Source organism: Mustela nigripes, chromosome 6 (assembly GCF_022355385.1).
Source record: "Mustela nigripes isolate SB6536 chromosome 6, MUSNIG.SB6536, whole genome shotgun sequence".
NCBI classification, from domain to species: Eukaryota; Metazoa; Chordata; class Mammalia; order Carnivora; family Mustelidae; genus Mustela; species Mustela nigripes.
In genome coordinates this window covers 69,803,412-69,826,751 of record NC_081562.1, presented here as the reverse complement: position 1 = coordinate 69,826,751, position 23,340 = coordinate 69,803,412, and the positions used below count along the sequence as shown (strand labels likewise).

At 35.2% G+C, this 23,340-nt stretch overlaps 1 protein-coding gene across 1 annotated transcript in view; it reads right to left on the bottom strand.

Annotated features, from left to right (window-relative positions):
* SOX5 (SRY-box transcription factor 5) overlaps positions 1–23,340 on the bottom strand; it is a 985,194-nt gene that overhangs the window by 633,051 nt on the left and 328,803 nt on the right. The window contains exon 5 of the mRNA XM_059402806.1: positions 18,938–19,004. The gene's annotated coding sequence lies outside the window, so the exon portion shown is untranslated. The remainder of the gene's footprint in view (positions 1–18,937; positions 19,005–23,340) is intronic.

The window sequence follows — 23,340 nt, the reverse complement described above, 5'->3', positions numbered from 1 at the left end:
AAATATACAGTGATATAACTCCTCATCATATATAGAATTATGAATTAATGCTATGTACACTATTTGGGTAAAAATTGTTAAATCCTATGCTTTGATTAATATTGAATAATGAATAGGTACCTATCAGTGAGGCATTAGATGCCTATTGTTTAATCTACATATGGTTACTATCACCCGAACTTATTTTTGCCTCTTATATTCTTTTAAGAAACTGACTCAAGTGCAGTAATTAAAATACATTACAGTAGTGCAAGTGAAATTTGGAAAACTGCCAACATTTTCAAGAACTTATAATTTTCTTTTTCAGAGGAAAAAGTAGTTTTGACATCTTTGTGCAAAACAGTCAGTAACAGTTACTTACAATTTCAGGAAAATCACTGTTTTAATCATGACCTTTCAGCTGTCCTTGATTGAAAAAAAATTGGCCACCTACAGAAATAATTCTGTTGGGCCCTCATCTCTCTGCTGATTGATGGCCTCATGTGGTTCTACATGTTCACAATTATAAATAAAACTATATAAAAGTGGCAGAGCTAGCTCCCATCTAAGTGGAATAAAACAGTTCTAATCGACAATAAAGAGGACTTTCTTTAAGTGACATCTTTTCCATATACCTGTATCAAAATCAAATGGCACATTTATCTTTGATTAAATGTGTATTCTTTTTGTCACCATTCACTACAACCATTAATTTAGCATCCATTGTGTAAAAGACACTGTATTATACTCTGTCGGGGGTGATGGAATGTGGATAAAACAGTTCCTGCAATAGAGAACCTATTATCTGATGAAACACTCAACCAACTAACATAATAAATATGGACACTCTGCATTCACATATGAAGATATCTTGCTTGCATATATATAAATATTGAGTGTGGTTAAATATATTGATATGAAAATATATATTTATACTTCAGCAACAATATATCATCAATATATATTTAAACTTGTAGAAATATATGTATGTTACACCGGCAAACTTTTTAACTAAAATATTAGAAGTCCCTGAGTGTTAGGATGGGAGTTTTTCAATAGAGATGAAAACAAAGACTCATCCTACTAGTTAAAGGTTTCCCACCTACTGTACAAGCAACAAAAATAGAACTGGCATTCAGGACTCCATTAGAAGTTTATTGAAGCTCTGTGAGGTTGGAAAGCTTTTAGGAGTTCAGCATAAATCATTCAATACACTAAAAAAAAAAAGACTTAAAAAGATTTTCCCTTTGTATTCAGTTTCTATGAGTGATCTCCAATTTACAACCTTATGCTCGACCCAGAAATTGAATTAATCAATACAATTATCTCTTTAGAAATCTCTTTTGTCAACTATGGTGGTTCATGGAACAGAAAGGAGATTGAGATTCCTTAGATGGTAGACTTGAGGGCAAGATTCAGCTATACTGAGGGGCTGCCATGAGAAATGGGTATGGTATGGCTCTAATACTGTTTTGGGAAATTATAAAAATTAAGTGATCCTTATCTCTAAAACAAAAACCAATTATCTAGTCGTTGCAGTCTAAAACAGTTTTATGGAAAACAACACTATAAAACTATTTATATTAACAGATCATTGATACTGATAAAAATTATCACATGAAATTCTACACTAAAATAGTCATCTTTTTTAAAACAAGTAAATTCGCATTTCTAGAAGTGACCAAACTGTTCATAAGCACCATAAGCACCAATTAAAAAAAGATTTCAGTTCATTTCCTGTTGCTGAAGCATTCTTAGTAATGATCTAGGGCCATGATTTCAACATACAAACTACAAAGGAACGGAGACAATTATTAAGCTAATTTAGACCTATTTAATACTTTCACATGAAATAATCAAATAATTAGGGCAAAAGTTTTTTATATTAATTATCTTTATCGTACATATTTACTTTGTGTATATGATAATCTCTGGCAAATTTAACATTAAAAAGGAAAAGAGAAGAAGGTAATATACCTGCCTAATTAAAATTAAAATCAGCTATTAAAAAAGCAATTTAAAAGCCTAAATGATCTAACTGCTTATTTTTCTAGTCTGTATTTGCAGATTGCCCAAATTTTCTCTTATGGAGTTAAGCCAAATTTTACAAAAATATATAGAAGTGAGTTCAAAAATAAAAATCTATAAATCCTTGCTTAAAAAAATTCAATTAATCAACATCTTCAGTCAATTAGAAAATATACTGATGTTAGGAATTTACTAAAAACAGAACTAAAACTCCCAAGAAATATTCTGGAGTGAGTATATAATCTGCCTAATTGTTTACATATTTTCCATATATAAAGATTTGAATAAATATTTATTTGGTTTGGCCCAAGTTTGTACTATCTGCTTTGAAGCACTTGGTTCTTATATATAAAGCAGTTGAAAATCAGTTTGTTATCAAGACAATATTACATATTAACCACATTACAATGACATAATAAAACAATAACAGCATACTACAGACATGTGTAAAAACAGAATAACACTGAGGTAGCGCTGAGTCAGAATTACTACAAATTATCATTTGGTAACATATTTTAAGATATGAACTCCACAAGCAAGTCCTGAGTATATGACAGCATTTTCTAAATGGAGAAACTGAGGTAGCAAAGAAGACAAAGGTGAGTTTTTGTCAATCAGAAAGGTCAATCAGGTTAAGAACCCACACACTATATTTACTCAGTCTTCAGCCAATATGCTCTCACCGCTTAAATGCAAAACTCTTGTTTATATTCCAGCACTAGGACACAAAGAAATAAATAAGTTCATAATATTTTAGTCCCTTGAAGTTGAAACATACCGTTCCCTACCAATACAATTCTAATCAGCAATTTTTGTTTCCCCAGGCAGAGAGAGAAAGATACACAATTCAAAATGCTCTATCCTAAAGGAAAGTATTTCTATCTGAATAACTAACCATTTGTCAGTTAGCATTTTTGAAGGTGGAGATTGGCTTTAGACCACTGACTCTCTCTGAACTTAGGTGATGTTTCAGTTCCTCATTTCCAGATTAATTTAATACCCCCCTCCTAGGCAGGTCTGTGCTAAATATTTGCTTAATATTTTATAGAAAATACTCTATTTAGGAGTAGAACAGTGGATGTGTGTATTATAATAAACATAACTATAGAGGAGACCAATGACAAAGGAAAATTTATGGCTTATTTTAAATAATAATAATAAAAAAATAAAAACTCCTATCTCATCCAAACCAATGTCATTCAGGTTACTTGAAACTATACAGTTCCTAAGTGGCAGGGATTCAGAATTTGGTGTCAGATAAGGTCCTGGTCTACCCACTTCTCATATGCTTTTGGATTGCGTGCACTCTGCTTACATCAACTTGCTCATCTGTAAAATGGGAATAAAAGTGACACCTTTCCCTAAGGGCTACCATCTAAACCAAGGTCTAAATGTTTAATTTTTATTTTTTATTATTATTAGTCTTATCGGTCTGCTCACACTGTAAGAGGGCACCTTAATCACCGTTGAAAAGTAGGCAAAAGTTACCAACAGGATATGGCAATAAGGGAACACAGATCTTCTACCCAAACGGGGAACAGAAAAATTTTGGTGGGAAGAAAAAAAGAGAGAGAAAGAAGAGTCATGACTCAATTTTATGACATTCTTTTCTACTTGTATAATGATTTGCTGTTTTTCAACCACATCTTCAGGATGTGATATATACTTCAAAGCCTTCCTTTACATAAGATTTAAACATATTGTCTAGCTGTTTATCAGAATCTCTCTATTTGTGGACGTGTTTATATCTATTGGTTTGAACTACAACTAAAACTAATAAATTCCATGTGAGCTCACCATGAGCCCCCCAGGGCAGTCTCTTTTCTTTTTATCGCTTAACAGTATCTTTTTTTATTTACATTTACATTTAACAGTATTTTTTACATTTAATTACATCATTACATTACATCATTACATCATTACATTACATCATTACATCATTACATTTAACAGTATCTTTTCTGTTTATCATTGAGTCCCCTGTGTGATGATACAGGAAATCATAACCTGATGCATCAACTCTCCCCATTCCAAGTATAGTTTTTCTCTTTTGGGTCACAAGGAACCAGAGGGGGGGGGGAACCTTCAGATTTTACATATAGAAAATTACTGCTTGTACATAATAGCGAAAGATTTGGGTGTTTGGGGCTCCTTTAATTTAGGGAAGAGGTAGAGTCACAGTGGGAAGAGGCCTCAAAAGCTAATGTGAGGTGACCTGCACTCCTACCGCACAGGGCACGGTGCAGACCGAAGAGGTTGGGGCGAGACAGGAAACACTGGAAATCCCTTTCCGTCTAAGACAAAATGAGCAAAATGAAGACTTGTGGCTGGCTGCCCAAATGGCACTCTATGAGTCTGACCTCGCAGAGATTCCATGACAAACTGAAGTAAGGAGAAGAGGATACAGGGGTGGCTGCATAGTGAGTCAAGGCTCCAGAAACTGTGCTAACCCATATGATCCTCCATGGTATGGGAGTTCGCTGAGGGAAGGTGCTGAAGGGGTCTCACTGAGGGTTGTGTGATAAAGGGGTGCAGTTGGGAGCCACAGCATGGCCAGGGTGACTGAGGTTGTGAGAGAGGCCAGCAGGGATGGACGCCATGACTAGAGCTCAAGACAGGACAACTGTACAACTCGTTTGTTCCAGTAGAGAGCATACAGTAAGGGCCGGAAAGCAGACATCACGTCTCATCCTTCCTCCTACCCTCGAGCAGTTAAACATATCAATATCCATGTCCCAGAACCAAAATGTTGGAATAATTATTTCATGACCCACAATTAAAGCATATGCAATTTTCAGTCACAAGAGTCAATTCTGAGTCATATAGTGAACCCGTTAAACTTAGAATCTCTACATCTGAAAGAATGCCTTCTAATGAAAAAGGTGAAAACTATCGTCCTCTACATCCAATCATATCTCTGTTAAACCAGGGGAGAAGTTCAAATGCATGGCTTGGAATAGAGCCCATGCCAGCAGATTGTGCTGGGTAGAAATAACACTAGTCTGTCTAGGTAAGATCAGTGCCAATGGTTCCAACTAAAATTAGAAAAAGGAGACAGTACCTTGGCTCATGCTTATGTTGGAGACAAGACTCTAACTCCTGCTAAAGCCAAATGATGGCAATTCAGCTCCTGCCTGCCAGTTGCAAATCCCTACACTACCACTGCAGCACTATCAAAAGACATTTGCAATCCAGTGCACCTAACCAGACGAGGTGATTTTTTAGATTAGTCACTTAATGGGTGAACAACTCAAGTGCTAGCAACTCAAAGGTACAAATGCTTTTATTCTGAGACAAGAAGGTATTTTCCAAAACTATAGGCAGATTATTGAGGAGAAAAAAAAAATGAGTAGAACCTTATTAATTTGAGGTACATAAATAGTAATTATTAACTTATTAATTTTATAGTACACCTAAGAAAAAAAAATCAAGGACAGAATGACCTCATTCTCTCCACAAAACATCATCAAAAGATCCACAGCACTTTTCATACATTTCAACAAATACAATTTTGCTTTAAGCTAATACGTGTCATGAGGAACCATGCCACAGTAGAATGAAAACTGAGCCAGGAATCAGGAAATCTGGGTTCTTTTCCTGGCTCTGTCACTTATTAACTGTGTAAAATGATGCAAAATTTAACCTCTCAGAGCCTCAGTTCCTCGTCTACAACATCAGTGACTTAGATAAGCCTTATCCAGCTCTTAGATTCTCTATTACTCTCTAAATCATTACTGATTAAATGAAATTTTAAATTTTATATGGTTTTTATAGTAAGTCTAAATATTAAGTCTTTCATAAATCCTGGGTTTGGAAATCAAATATATGTAATAGTCAAGGGATTCTGATTCTAATAGTAAAGAATTGAATACTTTTTTAAAAAATGTGATCTACTCCGTGATGGCAATACACACACTCATAGATAGGGACGATGGGACAGTATCGGCGTATCTGAGCAGCTACCACGAATTTTTGGCAATTGTCAAAGTCACCTAAAGACTGACAGCATTTAACATATTCTTCAAAGGAAAGCATGCACTGCTGCTGGACAGAAGGAACTGTCCAATTAATTCCAGATTCATTCAGGAAGCTAAAACCTGGGAGAGGCTTTCAGGCGCTGAATGACATGATACTCTCAACATGCACTCCATGGCTTCTACTGAATTTAAACTGCTTTCCATTCTACATAGGTAAGGTAACTGTGCTGTTGCCCCTGTCTCCCCAGGATAGCAATCTACAGAATTTTACTCAAATCACCCTAATGCTCAAAATACTAACTAACGCCTCAATAGAGCAACAGAACTTGGCTTCTCCACCGAGTGCTACGCAGCCTGGGAAGCAGACCTCCAATCTTCCTGGTTGGTGCTGGACTATCAAAAAACTATCTGCATCAAAGACAATTCATAACTCATAAATGTGATCAATAGGATAATCACTTCCCTGGCTGTCAGCAACTGGAGCTCTGGTTTTATTTCTGGCACTAACTCTTGGGATTCTGGGCAAGTCCTACAATCACTCTGTTAAATGCTATTGATAATGCTGCTTCCTTAGTACATGCACTGTAAGAGTTATGTATTCCCAAGTCCCAAAAATACTTCCACTCCATATTGTACATTAGTGTGGAAGGAAAATCTTTATTTTATCTTCTTTTAAGTCACAGACCCTTTGGGAAGATCTGATACAATCAAGTGATCTGTATCCTTGCCTCAGAAAAAAATGCACCCTAAAAATCTTATATACAAGAATTTCATGTAAATATGAGGGGGGAGTCTCTGATGCTAGAACAAAGTTCATAAACTCAGGTGAACACCCTAGTCAAAAGTACATATCCTTTCTGTACTTATTAGCTATATATGATTATGGAAACACTGAATCTGACTTTTTCTATAAAAACAGAGATAATGAAATTGATCTTTCTGCCTACATCTTGTAACTATTTAACAGCATGTAATTTCATGTTGAGCATGAAATTTTTGAATATGAATATATGTGAAAACAATCTAGATAGAACTTGGTGCAACTCTACATTGCTACTGTTCCCTGACCCTAGTCCTTTAATGCTGTCACAGAGCATTAATGAGTACTGCCCCCGCTCCAGTGGCACCATCAAGGTTGGGGAGATGTAGGTCGCCAGACCAGTGCCTAACTCTTAAGAATCTGGACTCTCAGAGTCTGACTGAATGACTAGCTGTGTAGTGTGCCTATAATTCCTTTCTAGCTTTTGTCTGAGTACTGATCTCTTCACACATATCCGCTGGACTGAATACACCAGCTCTGTCTTCTGTCCCTGGAAATAGTTTCATAATCTGGAGTTTTATACCTCCCAGAATACACTTGGTTCTTCATTGACATTTAATCTTGATCTCCACTTGAGTGCTTAAAATTATTGTCATTGGGCTCCATACTCGACATTTTTCTCTCCTCCATTGGTGTGAATAATTAGAAACCATATTGCTAAGATCATTATCTCTGTTTTATCGGAAAATAGACTAGCAAATGCAAAGATATAGTAAGTACCCTCAAGGCTTACATAGTGTGTGACAGAGCTAGTTAAGAGAATAAGACCCAATTCACAATGCTCCATACTTACCACTCTATTACAATTTTTCTTTTCTTCTTAGAGCCTAGTGATTACCCTCTCATACAACAAAGTCTTTATGATAATAAAGAAGGATGGATAATACATGCATACATCTTACTGAAGACATACATTTTTTTAATTTTTTCAATTTAGTATTTCATTTTGAAATTATCTCATACTTATAAAATATTGCAAAAATAGTAGAGATTCCAGCTTCCTCACATGTTAACATCTTACAAAACCACAGTCCAATTACCAAACCCAAGAAATTAACTTTAATAAACTGGCTGATCCACGGACCTTACTGAGTTTGTAACAACTGTCCCACTAATGTTCTTTCTTGGACCATGAGCCAATATTTAGCTGCCATGTCTTCTTAGTCTCTTGCTATTTGGGAGAATTCTCAGTCTTTCTTTGTGTATCAAGACCCTGACACTCTTTAAGAATATTGCTGAGTTATTTTTTAATATATCCCTTTATTTGAGTTCTCTGATAGTTCCTTGTGAAAAAATTCATACAATGCATTTTTGGCAAGAAACATGGTGATAGAAATGATTTTTTGTGCCTTTCTCAATGAATCACAGAAGTGGCACGTGATGCCAATACAACCCATTACTAGTGATGTTGACTTTGATTGGTTTTAGGTGGTGCCTGCCAGGTTCTTCCCCTGAAAAGTTACTACTTTCCCTTTTGTAATAATAAGCATTTTAAGAGGAGATTTTTTAACGCTATGTATCTTATTTATCATCACATTTTGACCATTAATTTACTATCCAGTGGTGATTCTTGCCTGAAATGATTATTACTATGTTGCTTACCAGATGGTTACTTTCTATTTTCATCATTTTCTATAGTTATTAATTGGCATTCTACTCTTATAAAAGACTTTTTCTCTCCCACATTTATTTACTTATTCAATCCTTTTTATAGTTTCATGAACTATATTGCGTATAATTCAAAACTAACATTATTTTTTTGCTCAAATGTCCTAGATGTGGTCATCAGGAGTCACTTTACATTGGCTCATGTGTTTTTTCAATGTGTTTCCATGACTTTTTAGTCTTTCGTTACTTTCTTGCACCATAAGATGTTCCAGTTTCTCATCATATACTTTTCCTGTTCTAGTACTAAAAACATCCATTTCTATAAGGATTATTGGTTTCTTTTATTTAAGAATGGTATTTAGAAACCAAAATCTAAGTACTAATTATGCTCATCAGTATTGAGGTATTCTTGCTTCTAGGCCTCTCAGTATATAGAGGTAGGGGATATATAAGTACAAGTACACACACACACACAAAACCACTTATTTTTTTATCTGTATATCTGTGATACATACTTACTTAGAATATACACACACACACACACACCTTGAGTTCCTATTGGTATCTCAGATTCCAATTCAACACCACAGGGTTTGTTTTAGCCCTCTTTGTTTCTTTTATGTTAAGAAAAACAGCTATCACTATCCACAATCCTATGAACCATTTAAAGAAGTTTCAGGGCACCTGGGTGGCTCAGTTGGCTAAATGATTGCCTTTGGCTCAGGTCAAGATCCTGGAGTCCCAGGATGGAGTCCCGTATCAGGCTCCCTGCTCAGCAGAGAATCTGCTTCTCCCTCCTCCCCTACCCTGTGGTAGCTCTCTCTCTCTCTCTCTCTCTCTCTCATTCTCTCTCAAATAAATAAATAAAATCTATTAAAAAATAAAGCAGTTTTAGAAATGTTAATTCTGAGTCCTACAAAAACCCGTCATTAATCCATATCGTGTGAAAACAAATTTTCTAATTGGAGAACAATTTTTTTTTTTTAATCTTAACATGTAAAGTCTGTTTGGCAAACTTATTCAAATTAGATCTTTTCCCCCCTACCCCATTCATTTGTAGTTCTTACAAATATAGTTAAGTTTACTAGATATATTTGTTCATTTGTTTTTAATGTGGGGCTCCCTGAACACCCTGCTTCATTTTAATTATTTATTTATTTTTGTGGATTAGCGATGTGCAACATTAACATAGCTCCAAAAATCAGAACTAGACAAAAACAGAGAGTTAGATGGATAAATAGCATCCATATAAATGTCACTGCCCCAGCACCCTTCCACACTATTTCCATGTTCTAGTCCCCATTTATTGAGCCTAACCCCCCCCTCTAAGTAATCAATTTCATGAATTTCTGGTGTTTCTTTCACCTGTTTGCCCCAGTTAGCAGATATAAGTATATTTTCTTATTTCCCTTTCATTCTAGGTAATATACTTCTGCACTTTTACATTTGGCAGCATAGCCTGAAAAATTATTCTGTATCTATTCACTACTTTTACAATTTCATGATACCTCATTATATGGAGATGCCATAGTGTATTAGTGTACTCAACTATTCTCCTATGCATGAGCACCTAGGTAGTTTTTAATATCCTACAATTATAAACAATCCCACAATCAATAACCTCAATCTTGGGATTTTCATACTATTGAACGTGTGTCTTCAGGATAAATTCCTAGAAATAGGATTGTTGGGTCAAATGTCATGTATATATAAATTTGTTAAATTTTGCCTAATTCTTGTCCAAAGGATTTGTACCAACTTTCATTCCCATCAGCAATGTAAGAGAATAAAACTTGTGTTTTTATCTCTTCCCCCATATCATTTTAGGACAGATGCAGAGAAGCATTTGAGTGGTTGATTTGTGTTTACATCTTCTGACTATAGATATTATCTAACCGTGGTACTAAAAATCAAAGAAAAGGTTTACATAACTGTAAAGGAAGAAGAACAGAAAGAATAAAGAGCTGGAAAAATCACTGAAAAAAAAATGGCAGCCTTTGATCACAACAGATCAGGATAGAAGTATATAGCTTAGCATCTTCACTTAGAAAGCTCAACAAACCAAGATTCTACAGTAATTTTCCCATGGCCAAGATTAAGCCCTGCATCCTTCATGTCCCCAAGTACCATACCAATATTAGAACTGGCAAACAGTATTACAGTTATCTGCATACATGCTTGTCTTACATTAGAATTTATTGGTCAATATGTTTATGTCAGCTCCTAGCACAATCAATATATAACACTGATGAAATTTTGTTAAAAGATCACTAAAATAAAAAAAAGCATTTCTTCAGTCCTTTCTCTATGCCATAGGACATCCTCTATGTTTTACATGTATTGTCTTATTTCATCCTGATAACAATCATACAAAGGCAGTTTTAGTACTACCCCATTTTAGAGATGAGAAAACAACGACTTGGAACAGACACGTAACTTGTCTACGGTGCTTACATTATGGGGGGTATAAACCCAACTTGGGGTTTGTGTAGCATCTGAACTGAGGTCTGTCTCATTCTAAAGCATGTCCTGCTTACCTTTCTCCGGGATGGCAACTGGAAATAGGAGCCTTCCTGATGCACCTTCCATTACACTTATATAGGCAAGTATTATTTTGCCTACTGTGAGGCCAGAGCTAATTCTGTCTGAAGGATTGATTAAAAGCCAATGTGTCACAATCGAGAAGGAAAGGAAAGGTGGTGGTTTTAATGGTTTCCAAATAGACTCTGAGAAAGCTTTCTGAGATTTTTACCTTTGGCAAACAAAGCTTTGGCTCCTCTGAGCCATGCACACATTTATTATACCCTTGGGACTGTGGTTTATGTACAAGCATCTTATTTAAAAGACTTTTTAAAAGACTGAAATGTGATTTCCTTTCTGACAGCAAAGGAAAAATAAAAAGATGTTCTTTGCCCTCCTGTTCTAATCTGTATTTGGAAGTCAAGTCTGCAGTTCCCAGAACTCTATCACCAGCTTGTTACATTTCCATAAATCTGTCTAAGAATACAACACTGTTCACCCAAAAAAATGTAATATAAACTATAAAACACATGCACAGGATACCTGAATCCAATTCACCCTCATTTTGTATATAAGTGAAAATAAAGCAATGCTTTAACTCTTAGAAATGACAATATCTCGTTATTTAGATAAGTGCCACCAAATCATTATTGAGATTCTGATAGCATTTGCCTTACTGGTAAAAGAAAATTACCTGTAATGCATAGTTTAAATAATTACTTTTAAACAAAAGCTTCTTTTCTGCATTGCTTATTTATCTTTTGAGACCAACTCAGCAGGGCTATGTATTTTATTAAAATTGCCTTCAGACTGCTAATGGCAGGGCGTCTGTTAGCACAGGAAAAGTGATGGCAGTTTGACTCCTATTCCTAATATTGGGAGTTAGTCCAGACACTTAAGAGCCAGAACTCTGCTGTGCATTTGACTATGTTATCAACACTTTACTTGCTAATGATACTAGTGACAGCATTTCAATATGATGGGTCAGACTTAAATAGGAAAGCTTATAATTGTGCTTACAGAACCAAAGAAACTCCCCCCCCCCCACCACCAAAAAAATCCTTTTTATCAGCAGATCAGCTGGTGTTAAGCTTCATGACTGGGAATTATTTGGTAAGCTTCTGCTCAATTTTTTTTTCCTTCTCTACTTCCCACCTGGAATGAGGAGGATCCATCAGCACCTGATATCTCCCCGTTCAGAAAATGACAACTGAAAGCCTTCCTGTGGTGCAACTGTGTGCCAACTACCCAGCAGAAGGTCACACTGATGACTCCCCTGTGGCTTTTATTTTCCCCAGGGAAATCCACAGCCAGGGCTGACTGCCTGCCAAATATGCTGAGTGCCACAAACCAGCAGTGCTAAGAACCCCCCATCTTTCTTGATGCGAAGCAGTAAGCAACTGTGCTGAACACCTGTGTCAGCTCCTGTTCCTGGGGACACCCCAGGCGAGCACTCTCAGCATCCAGGGATAGGGCTCCCTTCCTCTAACTGGCACTTCTGTCCAAAAACTTCTCAGTAGTCATATGATAATAGTTATGTTTGTCAGATCTCTATAACATCAGCATGTTTAACTACCATTAAGGAGGAGGATTTAAATCATTCGCGGAGTTAAATATTTTACTCGTGTGTCTACAGGGAATCAGCACAATGAAAGTACTTCCTGTTATTGTACAAGTAAAAACAATAGTCTCTGTAACTTCCTTTCACAGCTTCTCCAACCCACTTGAGGAAGAGGAGACTTGGTCTGAGTTGTAGAAAAGGCACAATGCCATAGAGAGACAAGATCTAAATCAGTATTTTCCTGTAACTGACAGAGAATAATATGCTCATTTCAAGTGAAAATTCCAGTCAAGAATGGGATGGAGAAAAAGTTGGGCAATATGAATAAAAGGGTGCCTGCCACAGTTTAAGACTCAGAATATTGAATGAATGAATGAATGAATGAATGGACAATCAATAATTTGAGTAATTTTCAATACCTCAAAAAAATTCTATAATTCAGAAATCATTATATTCCATTGAGCCTATACAGACTGAATTTAGTGTTTACTATTTGCAGATCACTCAGACCAGGCCTGTGCAGAGATTAAAAATAAATAAATGAGGGATGCCTGGGTGGCTTAGTTGGTTATGCCACTGCCTTCAGCTCGGATCATGATCCTACGTTCCTGGGATCGAGTCCCGCATTGGACTCCTTGCTCAGTGGGGAGCCTGCTTCTCTCTCTGCCTCTGCCTGCCAGTCTGCCTGCTTGTGCACGCTCTCTCTCTCTCTCTGACAAATTAATAAAATCTTTAAAATGAATGAATGAATGAATGAGTGAACCAAAGCCTACTTCAGAACCACACATCTTGTCAGGCAGCAGAACTACAGTTCAAACTTCAGAGTTTCTTGTATTTTGACAATTCCATTTGATTTTCTTCAAAATGCCACATGACATTCAGACCCCTAGTCTTTCAGGGTGTTCCCTCAGCTTGGGTTGCCCTTCTTCCATTAAAGAGGAAACTTGTGCTGTCAAGTTTCAATTCATATAGCTTCATCCTCGACTTTCCTGCCATGTTCCTGAATGTCTGCATGGATGCTTTTTCATTGTATCAATACAAGCATCTCAAATGCTAAGACTCTCAGAACAATCTGTGTCTCTCCACTAATGAAAATAGAAGTAAATAAGTAAAAACAACTACCTTTTTCTCATTTCCCATATCCATGTTTTGCATGACTTTCATTTCAGTTACTCAAGATTTAAATTCATCCCTATTGCTCTAGTATGTCAAATTCTACTACTTCCATCTTTGAATTTCTGCTTCTTTTGCCCCCATGTGTTTTTGTCTTGGCTCTGGCTTTATGGATCTCTTGTATGATGACTATATTGGTCTCCTCTCTTCCCCTTGTAAATTCTCCCATTTTAATCAACCTCATACTGCCACCATATTAATTAATTAATATAGTCAATTAATAATTAATTAATACAGGCAAAGACCTAATCATCAAAAAATATCAACAAATATTTTCGATAACTTCCCAGATCATGCTGAATTAAAAGTGAAATCACCAAAGAGCCAAAGTTCTCTTTCTAGACTTTGAATTGCAAAGTCTCCTCATGTTATAAAGAGCTCAACATATCTTTAAAGTCATTATTCCCCTTTTGTATACCTTGTGCTGTATGAAAATGTACTCAAGCCTAAAGACACACTTCAGACACCAGGACTCTAAATATATACTGGGCAATCCTATCTTCTCCCCCTGTAGTTAAGATCTCGGCTAGGAAAATCACATGGATCCTTTAAGACCCAGCTCAAGTACCCTCTTGCATATAAAACTTTCCTTCTCTTCCCTACAAACCCTTGTAGAATGTTACTTGGTAGTTCTTGTTTACTCTTTATGACATTATATCTTACATAATAATAATTGGTATTGGATCTTCAATCTAAATTCATTCAACATGTGTTATAAGCAAAGCACTCTGAAAGGTGTGTTAGGGTTATAGTAGAGAACAAAACAGATTCACTCCCAACAAAAAGCAAAGAGAAAAGGGTCTTTCAAACAAATAAACCAAAAAAAGTGTGATGGGAGACAGAGTCGTTCATGCAGTTGAATGAACTGAAGGACCAAATAAGATAATGACTAAAAATTGTCATTTGGATTTAGTGTGATGGAAGTAACTGATTGCTTAGCAAGACTTGGCATGATAGAAGTGGAGAGGATCGGGGAGTGGGTGGGAAGAAAGAAAATGGAGACAGGAAGTTGAAACCTCATGAAACATGTGTATGAAGGGAGTGATGGCTGGAGGAAGAAGTAGGGTCAAAGGGAACTTTTTGTCAATTTATTTTAAGGTGGGAAACTTCAGCACCTGTAAATATTAAAGCTTCCAGTAAAGAAGCTGAAGCTATTAGAGTGAAGAATCTTTCTGGAACTGCCAAAAGAAGTGAGGCATAAGCACAGTTGGAAGAACTAGTCCTTCTAAGAGAAGGAAAACCTCCTGCACTCCCTGTGGTGGAGAAGGACCCAAATCACCCCTAGATTCAAGGAAGACTGCAGGTGTCTATGTGAAGTTGAGGTAGGCAGGCCCTCTTCTTTAGAATATAATTCAGAGAGTAATTTCTTTAGTTCTCATTTAATCATAAAGGTGATTCTTATAATTTAAAAGGGAAGAATTTAGAACAAATAAAAATTTTCATTTATTGCATGAATATTCTGATAGCCAAATGATGGAAATCTAAGCTTAGATATAATGTATTGGTCTAAAGGTTTGAAAACATTAAGGTAAACCATTATTTGACAGCTGGAAACTGCTGCCACAAGACTGATGACAGAAGGCAACCCTTAAATTCCTTTTCTCATACTCACTTTGATGCTTTTACAGGATAGTAATGAGATTTTTGGAACCAACTCTTCTTCCAAGCGTCAATAGTATGTTCTCCAATGGATAATTTTTAGGAAAATAAATATGGAGATTTTCCTCTGTTCTTTATATGAAATAATCTCCCTTATTTTCTCATTCATATTAAAAATGGCCACCTGTAGTGTAGGTGATTCTTAATTCAACCAATTTTTATTTACCATCTTACTATGTGCTCATTGGCTTAACAATTGCAAAAGAACTGCCAAGATAACAGTATGCTTCTCCCTGTGGAGCAGTGTTGATCACTTCTAGACAAACATGTCTAAGACCCCAACTCAGCTGCTAAAAGTTTCAGAGCTGGTGCCAGAATTTATGCCCTCTAAATCCTACTAAGTTTTTTTTTTTTTTTAATACTCCACGTTTCCTTTTCATAAATAGTCCAATAGATCATGTGATAATCGCAATAAAGCTATGACATACTTTGAAGCCTCTTCCTTTACAAATAGAACATAAAATTCATGATTGCTTGTGGACTTATACACAGCTATGTAGTTTTGGTTGAAATTATAAATGACAAACAAATGGGAAAATCAGTATGCAAAGCAACAATCAGATGCACATAATTTTAAAATATGACATATCATTGTCATTAATGTCCCTATTCTAAAACAATAAGTTATTATACACTGCCAAAAAACACGATTCAAATTCAAAAGAACTATGCAAATTAAGAACATGGAAAAGAAAAATAAGAGCTGCACTATTTAACATTAGCTCCTGGAACACAATCATCAGTCAATATCCTGATCAGATAATGTTGCCCTGATCATTGTTAATTTAAGTCTATTTTCATTCATAATTTATATTCTGTACCAAAAAAGAAAATGTTAAAATGCTTTACATACCCAGTAAGTTTGAGTGATCCTTAAAACATGTGAGCCACATGATGTCCCTTATTGGCTAAAATCTCTTTAACGATTCCCATCTCACTCAGAATGATAGTCAAGGTCCTACCGCTATCTACCAGGCTTTCTATGGTAGACACCACTTCACCCTTCCGAACATTCTCAATCTCCTTAATCTTTCCCTGACACATTGCCTTTCTTTACTATCTTTCAACATACCAAGTGTAAGGAGTGTCTCTTCACCCATCTATATCTATACGGTTCCCTCTCTCCATTTAGTTTTGTGCTTCATTTTCTCCTTAAATCTACCTTCCTCAGACTTAATATCTAAAATATTATCCCATCCTTCTCAATTTATTCTGCTTTATTTACTTCTTAGTACGTATCCCCATTAACATATACAGATGACTCTTGAACAACGTGGGTTTGAATTGCATGGGTCCATTTACACATACATTTTTTACAGTATAGTATCGTATATGTATTTTTTTCTTCCTAATGATTTTCTTAATAACATTTTCTTTCCTCTAGCCTACTTTATTGTAAGAATACAGTATATAATACATGTAACAATGTAACATACAAAATATGTGTTAATTGACTGCTTATGGTACTGGCAAGGCTTCTGGTCAATTGTAGACAATTTGTTAAGTTTTGGGGCAGTCAAAAATTATACACAGATTTTCAACTGCATGAGGGGTTAGCACCTCAAACTCCCACATTGTTTAAGGGCCAAATGTAGGTTTAAATCTTCACTTTATGTTTTCCTCCTCTAAAATAAAGATTCAGGAGCATAAGAACCTCCATTGCATGAAGGAAAGAAAGAATGGATAATCATCTTTCCATTTTATCCAGCCAAATAAGAAACTTCTCCAGAGAAACAACAGTTACAAAACAAACAAACAAACAAAAAAAACAAAAAAAAGAAAGCAAAAAAAATTAAAGTTCTTGATTTCTTTAAATATCAAAATGATCCAAAGTCAAATATTAGTATCAATTAGTATCAATTGTATTTTCTATAAAATTATAAATTGGTGGACATGGCAAATGATATTTTCTATGTATGTGCATAATATTGTGTGCAGAACTGTGTGTATTCCATAATCTGTAAGGCAGCATAATGCAGTACGATTGCATTATATCAAGAGACACAGATTTACCTCTGTTACTATTTCATGTGACACTAAGTGGCAATTTAGGTTTGCAAAACAGGTACACTGGATTGGATTCTATCTCCCAAGGCTATGGAATCTGAGATGTTCATCTCTTCCTTTTTGATTTTGCTTACAAACACACAAAACTCAACAAGTATATTCAATTTAGGGTCAATACTTACATTTCAGCTGGATGCCAAGAACACCCACCACTTGGGCTTCGATTTGTTTCTTTTTAATGTTTAGTTTAATCATATTTGTTAACTGAAAATGTGGAAATGTTTACCACCAGAAAACTCTTCGTAAAAGTATTGCTCAAAGGAAATCTCAAAGCTACTAGAATCAGTGCAGTCACACTTACAAACCCAACCAGTTAAACATATTCTAAATACATCTTTTTTGCAGGACTCATACCTAAGTTAGCTAAGAACAGAGACTTGAGCATATGCACCGCATCAAGATATACTTGAAATTATCTCTCCTTTAGGCCGGAAGCTAGTGTTCTCTCAATACATAACAATAGTAATCTGTCTAGTATTTAATGCTAATGCTAAGAAATAACAAAATCCCTGAATCATCCAGGCAGAGGAATTTTAAGCTTAGCTCCTTTCTTAATAGGCCTTTTTACTGGAAAAGATGTGATCAGACTGAAGGACAAAAGCATCTATCCCTCCTGGTTACGAAAACTGAAAAAGCCCAATGGGAGTTGCTCTATAAGAAACCTGGATGTGGAGGAGTTAAGTGACACTCCAGGAGAGTTGTGGAAGTGATAGGCGTGACAGAGAGGTAAAGGATCCCCAGGCTTCTATAAATAACTAAGCAATTGTACTGAGAAATGTAATCACTGTTCAAGTCAACTGGGAGACTTCTCTGAAGCAGGAGATGAACACGAACCCATTAGTCACTCATGGAGACACTCAGGGCAATGGAAACCCCAAAGGCTAGCATGGCTTCAGCTTACCAAGGGATGGGACTAACACTAAACCTTCCACAATGGTGACAAATGCTCATAGTACACCCTTTGACTTTTGGGATCTTTCCATTTACATAGAAATTGGATTTTAATTAACCTTCACTTTACACATGGTAGTCAACATTCAGTAGTTAAGATTAATGTAAGCAAACAGATTGACTCTAAAGTGTCAGAGCTTTTAGGGGTGGATCCAAGCTCAGAGACTTTTTAGTGGAAAAGAAAGGAAATGACTTTCATGACCCAAGTGTTTTTACAATTACTTAATGTCACTACAATTACTTAATAACATTTTATATGTTTAAAGTTTTGATTCTGGAAAAGTTATCAAGAAATCTTCATTCAAAAACAGCTGATTGAGAATTAAAGAAATCAGGGTATTTATATAACTTATTAGGTAAGACATTTTCTTCTATTCCTGAAAATTTATTTTAATTATTTTTTTAGATCTTCAAATCCTAAAAAAAAAAAACCCAAATGCTGGACTTTTTATATAAAGGTGTTAGTCATGGTTTGCAAAACTGAGAACATACCAAGCAAGCACGTCCAAGAGACAAACAAGTGGCAAGAGACTTGAGAACTCTAAAATTGATGGCAAGAGAATGATCAGCAAATGATAATGCAAATGTCCTGACCTGCTGAGTCTCCCAGTCCAATCTCTCCCTCTCCTGATGTCCTTGATGTTATCTATTTCTTGCAAGGCTAAAAAACAAAAATAAAATAAAATAAAATAAATGAAAGAAAAGTAGTGAGAAATCAAAGTAATTCCAAAGTAGGGGAAAAATCAAATATCATAGAGTTAAAGTTTCTACTACAAAACTTTGGAAGAAACAGTAAATAAATTTTATCATAACAACTTTTTCTAGATCAGATTCACAGCCACACAGTCAGATACACAAGACTGTGCCAGTTAATGGTTGATGAATGAATAATGAATGAACAACTGAAAAACAAATTTTATAAAAGACAGTCAAGATATAATGACAGTTGAAGTGTAAAAATGGTAACCAATTATTCTGGAGCTGTATCAATTAAATCATTTTTATAAATTTTTATGTTATTAATTCATTCATATAAGCACATGCATGAATATGAACCCTGGGCCTAGTTTTATAGAGAAAAACAATTGTAACCTTCGTTATAGTTCTTGACGGTTACCTTAAAATACACTTATAAGGCAACATTACTTACAGCTACAGTATTAAGGAAAACATCTTAAATGGCACTAAGATGTATTAAATACAGAATATGACTTATAAGGCACAGTGCTATGTTATACTAAGACAGTAAGTTGTATAAGAATAAAAGTTTACAAACTCACTGAATAATTTCTAGATTAAAAATAGTATGATTAAAAACACCAAAATAAAAACACCAAAATAAAAGCAGAAACACTTTATTTATACCCAGTTGCTCTTTCATAGTCATACTCTAGTGTTATAAAGACCAAGTTTCCTTTTTCGGGAGTGTGGGGATTTTGTTTTAGTTTTATTTTTGTTTTTTAAGAGTTTATTTATTTGACAGAGAGAGACAGCACAAGAGAAGGAACACAAGCAAGGGGAGTGGGAGAAGGAGAAGCACATAGCAGGGAGCCCAATGTGGGACCGGATCCCCGGAAAGCTGAACACAGACACTCAACAACTGAGCCACCCCAGCACCCTTGGTTTACTTTTAGAGAGGGATGAGGGGGCAGAAGGAGAAGGAGAGAGAGAGAGAATCTTAAGGCTCCATGTCCAGTACAGAGCAAGTCTGCGTCTGACAACCCTGAGGTCATAACCTGAGCTGAAATCAAGAGTCTAACGCTTAACTGACTGAGCCACCCAGGTGGCCCAAAGCCCAGGGTTTAATCAGTGGTCCTATGACAGAAGCACTATATGTCTTTGGAAATTTACTGAACCTCTAAGAGGCTTATTTTCTTGATCTAGAAAAATGGTTTCCTTTCATTTTGTCATGAATCCAGGAATCTTCCCAAAATCAATACATACAACTATCTTACCATGATGTTAGTATTTACTTACAGATGTACAATAATTTTTATAAGGATAAGTTCATCACCTATTCTACCTTTTTAAGCTTTGGCCCCTAAAATGTTTAGTTCTATCATTGTAAAATGTTTAAACATGTGTTAATGATTTTTGTGACATTGCAACATGATTATTAAATTTTATAAATATAAATTATATAAATTTTGTGCCTTGGGATGGTGGAGTTACCTGTGTCATTAACTGGATTATGTATAGTCAGTATTTGAAAAAGACTTAAAAATCATACTTTTAGGAAAATAGAATCCTACTTCTAGAATATTGGTCTTACATACTATAATCACAATTTTGGAGGTGATCTAGGCCCAAACTACTGTATAACTTTTGATTTTTAGTTTATAAAGACTTCACTTTTAAGAGCTTCAATAATTTTGGGTGACTTCTAGAGTCCCTAAATTATTTTAAAGTATGTAAAACAGTAAAGAAATAATACACCAAGATCTGCTGGGTTTTATCTTAGTAATATAAAAATTAGTTTAACATTTAAATATCAAATAATGGAACAAGCTATATAAATAAAATATAAAATCATACAATTATTCAATAGATGAGAATAACATTTGACAAAAGTCCAACACATTACCATGATAAAAACACTCAAGAAACTAGCAATAGAAAAAAACTTCCTTAATCTAATACAGAGAGCATCTACAAAAAACCACAACTATCATACTTAATGGTAAAAGACTGATTGGTTCCCCCAGATCAGGAATAAAACAAGGAGGTCCACTCATACGACTTCTATTCAGCATTGTACTGGAGATTACAGCCAGGTTTGTTAATAAAGAAAAATAAAAAATATCCAGATTGAAAAGGAAGAAATAAAACCATCTATTTGGAGATAACATTATTTTTATTTAGAAAATCTAAAGGAATTCACTAAGATCTATTAGGAAGGAAGGAAAGAAGGAAGAAACAGAGGGAGAGAGAAAGGGAATGAAAAAGAAAGACAAAGAAATCCGATATTTGTTCCTGATTGCTTGCACAGAGTTTCAAAAACTTATGGAATTCACTGAGTGATAGATAAACCTTTGTTATGCTATGACTTGACTCATAACAGAGCCCCTAGATAGCTTCAGAATGGGAGAGGTTGTGAAAAAAAGCAAACACATGATTTAAGAACTGGAACTTTTTAGGACCCTACCACCCTAGACTCTGAGGAGAGGAGAGGAACTAGAGATTGAGTTTAATCACAAGGTTAATGATTTAATCAATAATGCCTATGTAATGAAACCTCAAGAGAAGCTCTAAAATGATGAGACTCAGAGAGTTCCTGGTTGGTGAACATATTGACGTATGGGAGGGTGCACACCCTGACTCCACAAAAACCAACTCCTGTGCTCGAGACCCTTCCAGACTTATCCTATGTATCTTCATCTGGGATATTCATTTGAAGCCTTTATAGTAAAACCATAATAGTAAGTATAGCGGTTTATGAGTTCTGTGAGTCATCCTAGTGAATTACTGAAGCCGAAGGAGTATTGGGAGAACTCACAAATCTGTAGCCAATTATGCCAGGCAGAAGTACCCATTGCCTGGGGACCCCACTTGCAGTTACCTTCTGAATTAAGGGCAGTCACTGGGGACATTCCTCTTTAACTTCTGGGATCTGATGCTAATTCCAGATACTGCCAGATTGAACTGAATGATAGGATACCCAGTGACATCTGAGAATTCCTATCGGACCATAATAGTCTTTTCAACAAATGGACAACTGGATATCCATATGCAAAAGAATGGAATTAGACCCCTACCTCAATACCATGCAAAAAATTAACTCAAAATGGATATTATTAAATGTAAAAGTCAAAACTATAAAACTCTTAGGAGAAAGCACAAATATTCATAGCCCTGAGTTTGGCCAGGGTTTCTCAGACACACCACCAACAGAGAAGACAAAACAACAACAACAACAACAACAAAAAACTTGTAAATTGGATTACATCAAAACAGAAAAACTTTTGGGCTTCAAAGTATATAATCGAGAAGGTATCGAGCACGATTTTTGTCTTGGGAGCAATAAAGAAAGAATAAAGTAAAAAGACAACCTACAGAATGGGAGAAAATATTAGTAAACCATACATCTGCTAAGGACTTATATCCAAAATATATAAAGAATTATTTCCACTTTATAATAAAAAGTTAAACAACCCAATTAAAATGGGCAAAGAATCTAAATAGGCATTTTCCCAGAGAAGATATATAAATGGCCAGTTAACACATGAAAGATACTCAACATTATTTAGCCATTAGGAAAATGCAAGCCAAGGCTACAATGATATACCACCTCACATCCACTAGGATGACTAATAAAAAAAGATAGGTAATAATAAGTGCTGATGAGATTGTAGAGAAATTATACATCAAATGTACATCAAATGTAGTTATGTGAAATTCTTCAGGTGCTTTGGAAAATAGTTTGGCAGTTCCTAAAAAGTTAAATATAGAGTTACTATATGACCCAGCAATTCCACCCTATATACATACACAAAAGAAATGAAACCTATGTCTGTCTATGTTCTCAAATTATATTATGATGATTTTGACCAAGTCCTTGAATTTACTACAAAACAGTGAATTGCTACTTTAAATGAGTAGATTGTAAAGTATATAAACTATAACTCAACAAAGCAGTTTTTAACAAATTACATATTAGAAAACAAAGACACATTAATACAATTGTGTTCTCATTTTTAAAAAAGGAAAAGTACCCTCATCTGCCTTGAAAAAAATCTAACCATGTTAAGATAATACAAAATATGTTTTATATTTGATAGACGATTTCTTGACAGATAACACTAATGCCAGACCAAGTTTAAATACCAACAATAAAATAATAGAAAGTCTACTTTTAAACTAGTCTTCAGAGATTAGTCTTTCAACAGAGTTCAAGCATTATAATACAATCCAAGTGTAACTGTCACTTTATCAGCACTGATAGTGAAGGGAAAAACTCATTAATCCAAATTATGGCAATAGTTCAGAATATAATTCTT